At 51.2% G+C, this 7,386-nt stretch overlaps 1 protein-coding gene across 1 annotated transcript in view; it reads right to left on the bottom strand.

The window, feature by feature from the left end:
* Window positions 1-635, bottom strand: part of PYGL (glycogen phosphorylase L) — a 58,010-nt gene extending 57,375 nt beyond the window's left edge. Inside the window, exon 1 of the mRNA XM_083732903.1 lies at window positions 413-635. The gene's annotated coding sequence lies outside the window, so the exon portion shown is untranslated. The remainder of the gene's footprint in view (window positions 1-412) is intronic.
* Window positions 636-7,386: the final 6,751 nt, after the last annotated feature.

Here is a 7,386-nt window from a genome sequence, read left to right on the forward strand (position 1 = left end):
CACTCTTCCGTGGGGAGTTGGGGGGGGGGGAGGAGGCAAAACATCCTTGAAGAAAGCTGTCCCGAGGTGTGCGCATGAGTCGGGGGGGGGGTCCGCCTCCACCCCAAGGAAGTGCCTCCTTGCACCCGAGAAAGTTCAGAGCCAGCCGATTACCCCGCTTCTACCCTGTGCGCTTTTACGCACACTTTGCAGCAGCGCACACCCGGGCCGCTCCCCCTTCTCCCTTTGCGCGCTTACTTGCGAGGGGTCGGAGGGAGGGAATGGGGGGCACCCTCCCCGCCCCCCAAATGCCCCCAAAACTTTCTCCCCTGGGGCGTGTCCTGCAGGACTTTCCCTTTCTTCCTGCCCCCCAGGGAGCTACGCCAAGCAAGACAAGCGCGCAGAAGGGCGTCGCCCATCGCGAAGCATTTACCTGCGCTGGATCCCGGGGCGTCGGAGGATGGTGTCCCCTCTCTTTTCGGGGTTCGGTGCTGCGCAGAGGCGCTTCGAGGATCTTTCCCGGAAAGAGCCAAGGCCCGCCCCCGCCCCTCTTTTTATAGGCTGCCATTGGCCGAGGCGGACGCCTATTAGCCCCGGGACCCCGCCTCCTCATCGCTGGACAGGGAAGTTTTCTTGCCCGAAGGGGCGGGCGGAGCAGCGCAGCCCTGGAATGGGGAAGCGGGGCGGGATCGGGCTCCCGACTGGCTGCCGCCCCTCCCGCGGTGCTCCTTCTTCCCTCCCCAGCCGCTTTGGCGTTGCTCCGGTTGCAAGAGGGATGGCAGGCGCAGCCAGGAGTTTGCCATGCCCCGAGGGCAGGGCGGGCAGGCAGGCAGGGACGTGAAGCGGAAATCGGCGGCGCTCACTCCCTCTTTACCCGAGAGTAAGCCCCATTGAGCTCAAAGGGCCTTACCTCTGAGTAGGCAAAGCTATTGGTTCGTTGGTGAACCAGCTCCGTGCCAGATTTAGGTTTCTAAGCGATTTGCACGCATGGCGTTTAGGGCGTCTGGATTAAAAGACGCAGTGAAACGTGGGAAAACGTTGGGGTAGAAACGTCCGTGGTTAAAATATGCATTTAAATATTGCACGGTGAGGAAGGGCGGGGGGCGGAAGCTTCTTGCAAAAGGATAAGAGCTTATCGGTAGGCAGTTGCAAGGGTTCCTCTTCCCTTCCCACCCGCCACCTTCAATAAATTGTTCGGATTCAAGAAGACAAGTTTCCATCCATCTTGGATGGATGAGAAACGTTTTTCTCGCTCTCTCATAATACAAGAACCGGCGGACATCCTATGAAGCAGAATGCCAGCAAAGTCAGGGCATTCACAGATGAACTAGTTCTAGATCTGTTTCAATCTGTGTGGAGGACTCCCTGGTCCTGAATGGGGTAACTGTGCCCCTGAAGGACCAGGTGTGCAGCCTGGGAGTCATTCTGGACTCACAGCTGTCCATGGAGGCGCAGGTCAATTCTGTGTCCAGGGCAGCTGTCTACCAGCTCTCTCTGGTACGCAGGCTGAGACCCTCCCTGCCCGCAGACTGCCTCACCAGAGTGGTGCATGCTCTGGTTATCTCCCGCTTGGACTACTGCAATGCGCTCTCCGTGGGGCTACCTTTGAAGGTGACCCGGAAACTACAACTAATCCAGAATGCAGCAGCTAGACTGGGGACTGGGAGCGGCCGCCGAGACCACATAACACCGGTCTTGAAAGACCTACATTGGCTCCCAGTACGTTTCCGAGCACAATTCAAAGTGTTGGAGCTGACCTTGAAAGTCCTAAACGGCCTCGGTCCAGAAGGAGCGTCTCCACCCCCATCGTTCTATCCGGACACTGAGGTTCAGCTCTGAGGGCCTTCTGGTGGTTCCCTCACTGCGAGAAGCCAAGTTACAGGGAATCAGGCAGAGGACCTTCTCAGTAGTGGCGCCCGCCCTGTGGAACGCCCTCCCACCAGATGTCAAAGAGAACAAAGATTGGCGGCTGCTCCCAGTCACCAGTCTAGCTGCCGCATTTTGGATTAGTTGTAGTCCTCGAGCAGGTAGGGTCTCAGCCTGTGTACCAGATGCTCTGATAACCTCTAGGTTAGATTACTGCAGCACATTATTTATAGGCCTGCCTCTGAAGACGGTTTGGAAACTTCAGCTGGTGCAGAATTTGGTGGCTCACTGGGGCAAGACAAAACAAAAAAAATTCCTTCCAGTAGCACCTTAAAGACCAACTAAGTCAGTTCTTGGTATGAGCTTTCGTGTGCATGCACACTTCTTCAGATACACTGAAACAGAAGTTTCCAGACCCTTCTATATAGTGAGAAGGTGGGGAGGGGTATTACTCAGAAGGGTGGTGGGAATGGGTGGTTGGCAGATAGCTGTGATAAGATAGCTGTGGGGCAAGACAGTTTGAGCATCTTACACCTACCCTGGCCCAACTGCACAGGCTACCAGTTAGTTTCCAGGCCCAGTGCAAACTAACCGCCTCTCCCCATATGAACTGACCTGGACCCTGCAATCATCATCTGAGTTCGTGTGACCCTCCCCTCCACAAAAGCTCCGGAGCATGTCAACTTGAGAATGGACCTTTTCTACAGTGGCTCCCTGTTTGTGCAATGCTCTCCCCAGGGAGGTTTGGCTAGTGTCTTATCATATACCCTTAGGCATCAGGTGAAAAAAAGCATTCCTTTTCATCCAGGCTTTGGTCTGATTAACATCCTATACCAGAGCTCTCCAAACTGGCCGTGTGTCGGCTGCAGTGTGTAGGTGCGTCGCACAAACGCTCCATGTGCTCCTTCCAGGGCTGGAAAAGGGTGTGTGTTTTTTAATTATTAATTTTTATTGAATTTTACAAGAAAAGAGAAAGAGAAACAAAGAACAATACATAACACTGTAAACACATTTAATATTATTTTTTTTAGTTTGCATTTTGTGTATATACATGTTTTCCAAAATGCAAACTAAAAAAAAATATATAGAGAGAGAAAAGACAAAAGCAAAAAATACTTTTCATAATCAATAATATTACCAAATTCATGCTTCAAACATTACAATATATAAATCCTAGTTAAAATATTATAAAAGTCTTCCACCGCATTCACGGCATGTCTGTTAGTTATCTTGCTCGCCTTTACATTTGTTTTTCAATCATTTCCCTTCCTTAGGTTCTTTCATAATCCGTCAAATCTTTATGTTCTCTATATTCTTCACTAGGTTAGTCTAAGCACAAACTAGTAAAACTGATTTACTGTGTCGCGAATTGATGCATGTCTAGAAAGTGTGTCACCCAGATGAAATGTTTGGAAAGCTCTGTCCTGTACACTTTTCTATGTGTTGTGGGAGGGGGGATTGAATTATTGGTTTGTTTTTGTTCTTGCCTTTTATGTATTTTGTGATTTTTTTTAAAAAAATCGTATACAAATTTAAGTAATAATAATAATAAAATAATAACAACGACTCCCTCAGGAGGCAGTGATGGCCACTAATTTGGATGATTTTCATAGAGGATTAGACAAATTGATGAAGAGGAAAGCCAGCAATGGCTACCATGTTTTCTCTCCCTGTCAGAGACAGTGTGCCTCCGAGGTCCTGGGAATCCCAGGTGAGGCAAACGGAGTTGCAGTCGGGTCCTGCTTAATTCTGCTTTAGAGAGTTGGCTGAGGCCCGTGATATTAGAGGAGACAGGAGAAATGAACTTTCCCTGATGCTGCACCTCCGAGGAGGGCAAATGAGCTGCAGGAGTAGGGCCACGATCCCCGGCTGCGACTGAATATAGACCTGACATCAATCCATCATGAAGCCATCGCTCTGTGCAGCTTCCTGCATTACGGTTGCTGGGGGGAAATCGGATGTTGAAGCCGGAGTTTCCTGCAGGGAGGAAGTCAGAGAGGAACACAAGATGCTGCCTTCTACTGAGCCCAGACCCAGTGGTCCTTCTAGCTCCATAATGCCTGCACGGACTGGCAGCAGCTCCCTCACAGAGAGAGGCATTCCCCTCCCTGCCTGGAGATTGATCTGGGAATGCATTGTGTGGTTTGTTTGTTTCAAAATTATATCTTTCCTCCAAGGAGCTCAAAGCGACCTACTTATTGTATTTTTCGCTTTATAGGACGCACTTTTTCCCTCCCAAAAATGAAGGGAAAATGTGTGTGCATCCTATGGAGCGAATGCAGGTTTCAGGCAGCTATCCGCAAGCCTTCTGAGCACGACGGGAGTTCCCCCTGTGCTCCGAAGGTTTGCGGATAGCAGCCTGCAGCCTGGGGAGCACAGCGCCAACTCCCGCTGCGCTCCCTGGGCTTCAGGCAGCTATCCGCAAGCCTTCTGAGTGTGGTGGGAGTTCCTGCCAGGCTCCGAAGGCTTGCAGATAGCAGCCTGTTCTGGGGGCTGGGGTCGGGGGAAGCTCAGGCTTCCCCCGCCCCAGCCCCATGGCTAAAAACAAAGCCACGCGCAGCCTCTCCCGGCTGGAGAGGTTGCGTGTGGCTAAAGAGGAAGCCAAGACAGCCAGTGGGATGGATCTCGCTGGCTGTCTTGGCTTCTTTGCTCTTTGGGGCTGGGGGAAAAAATAATTCCCCCCCCTTTATTTCCCCCCCCTAAAAACTAGGTGTGCCCTATGGTCCAGTGTGCCCTATGGAGCGAAAAATACGGTAGTTCTTCCGCTCCCCATTTTATCCTCACAAGAACCCTGTGAGGTAGGTTGGATCCTGCTTGTGGGATTCCCAGAGGCCTCTGGTTGGCCACTCTGAGAACAAAAGCTGTCCTAGGTGAGCCCCCTTTGGCCTGATCCTGCGTGCAGGCTCCTCATATTCTTAAGAGCACGTGAGGCTTTGCAGGTACAGGAAACGCAAGAGACCCAACTTGCTAGGCATAATCGCTTTAGGGACATTTTATGCTATCTCGCCATTCCATCTGAATGAGGAAAGGCAGTTCAGGTACTGAACTGGTGTCCGGAGGCAGGGATGAGGGCCAATAAACCAAACCAGAATCCTGGCAAGGCAGAGGTCATATGAGTCAGTGGTGCTGAGGTTCAGGAATCAGGGTGCTGGCCTATTCAAGGTGAGGTGCCCCCCCCAAAAAGCAGGTAAGTAGTTTGGAAGTGCTTCGCAATTCTAAGCTGTGTCTGGAGACACAGGTGACTTCAGTGGCAAGGAGGGCTTATGGCTACCTGTGTATTGTTCACCAGCTATAGACATTCCTGGACTGAGAGGGTTTGGCCTCTCACTTGTGGGGTGCCTCAGGGTTCCGTCCTCTCCCCCATGCTTTTTAATATCTATATGAAGCCGCTGGGAGAGATCATCAGGGGGTTTGGGCTGGGTGTCCATCAATATGCAGATGATACCCAGCTCTACCTCTCTTTCAAATCAGAACCAGTGAAGGCGGTGAAGGTCCTGTGTGAGTGCCTGGAGGCAGTTGGAGGATGGATGGCGGCTAACAGATTGAGGTTGAATCCTGACAAGACAGAAGTACTGTTTTGGGGGGTCAGGGGGCGGGTGGGTGTGGGGGATTCCCTGGTCCTGAATGGGGTAACTGTGCCCCTGAAGGACCAGGTGCGCAGCCTGGGAGTCATTTTGGACTCACAGCTGTCCATGGAGGCGCAGGTTAATTCTGTGTCCAGGGCGGCTGTCTACCAGCTCCACCTGGTACGCAGGCTAAGACCCTACCTGTCCGCAGACTGTCTCGCCAGAGTGGTGCATGCTCTGGTTATCTTCCTCTTGGACTACTACAATGCGCTCTACGTGGTGCTACCTTTGAAGGTGACCCGGAAACTGCAATTAATCCAGAATGCGGCAGCTAGTCTGGTGACTGGGAGTGGCCGCTGGGACCACATAACACCGGTCCTGAGAGATCTGAATTGGCTCCCAGTACATTTCTGAGCACTATTCAAAGTGTTGGTGCTGACCTATAAAGCCCTAAACGGTCTTGGTCCTGTATACCTGAAGGAGTGTCTCCACCCCATTGTTCAGCCCAGACACTGAGATCCAGTGCCGAGGGCCTTCTGGCGGTTCCCTTATTGTGAGAAGTGAGGTTACAGGGAACCAGACAGAGGGCCTTCTCGGTAGTGGTGCCCACCCTGTGGAACGCCCTCCCTTCAGATGTGAAGCAAATAAGCAGCTACCTTATCTTTAAAAGACATCTGAAGGCAGCCCAGTTTAGGGAAGTTTTTAATATTTAATGCTGTATTGTTTTTAACACTCAATTGGGAGCCGCCCAGAGTGGCTGGGGAAACTCACCCAGATGGGCAGGGTATAAATAATAAATTATTATTATTATTATCATTATATCAGTGACCCATGCACTAATAACCTTTGGGATAGATTACTGCAGTGCACTCTGCATGGGGCTGCCCTTGAAGATGTTCTGGAAGTGCAGAATGATCAAGGGGTTGGGGTGAGTCCCCTGTGAAGAATGGTTGCAGCATTTGGGGCTTCTGGGTTTTGTTTAGGGAAAAGGCAGGTGAGAGGCGATGTGATACAAGTTTATAGAGTTATACATGACATGCAGAATCATACAATCATAGAATCATAGAGTTAGAAGAGACCACAAGGGCCATCGAGTCCAACCCCCTGCCAAGCAGGAAACACCATCAGAGCACTCCTGACATATGGTTGTCAAGCCTCTGCTTAAAGACCTCCAAAGAAGGAGACTCCACCACACTCCTTGGCAGCAAATTCCACTGTCAAACAGCTCTTACTGTCAGGAAGTTCTTCCTAATGTTTAGGTGGAATCTTCTTTCTTGTAGTTTGGATCCATTGCTCCGTGTCCGCTTCTCTGGAGCAGCAGAAAACAACCTTTCTCCCTCCTCTATGTGACATCCTTTTATATATTGGAACATGGCTATCATATCACCCCTTAACCTCCTCATCTCCAGGCTAAACATGCCCAGCTCCCTTAGCCGTTCCTCATAAGGCATCGTTTCCAGGCCTTTGACCATTTTGGTTGCCCTCCTCTGGACACGTTCCAGTTTGTCAGTGTCCTTCTTGAACTGTGGTGCCCAGAACTGGACACAGTACTCCAGGTGAGGTCTGACCAGAGCAGAATGCAGTGGCAATTTCAGAATACAGAAATTGAAAACCGGTCTGCATCGCACACCTGATCTGTCACATGGAGTCTTGCTTCCCCTAACCTCTCCAACTGAACCAAGAGCCAATGATAGGATTATAGTCTGAAAGGGAGCTTAGATCCCATTTGCCCATCAAGAAGATGCTAACTCCAGACAGAAGAGGAGCTCAGAGGGCCCTTGTAAATGGAATTTAGAAGTCAAGGAGAGGGTGTCCTTTGCCTGGCGACGGCGCCCGCGATAATTCTGCTTGAGAGGGTTGGCTGAGGCCCGTGATATTAGCGGCGACAGGAGCAATGAGCTTTCCCTGATGTTGGGTCTGGGAAGGATGCAAAGATGCTGAGCGGGGTGGACTGCTCACAGCAGGGGGTGCCTGC

Source organism: Podarcis gaigeae (genome assembly GCF_964106915.1).
Source record: "Podarcis gaigeae genome assembly, chromosome: 1".
NCBI classification, from domain to species: Eukaryota; Metazoa; Chordata; class Lepidosauria; order Squamata; family Lacertidae; genus Podarcis; species Podarcis gaigeae.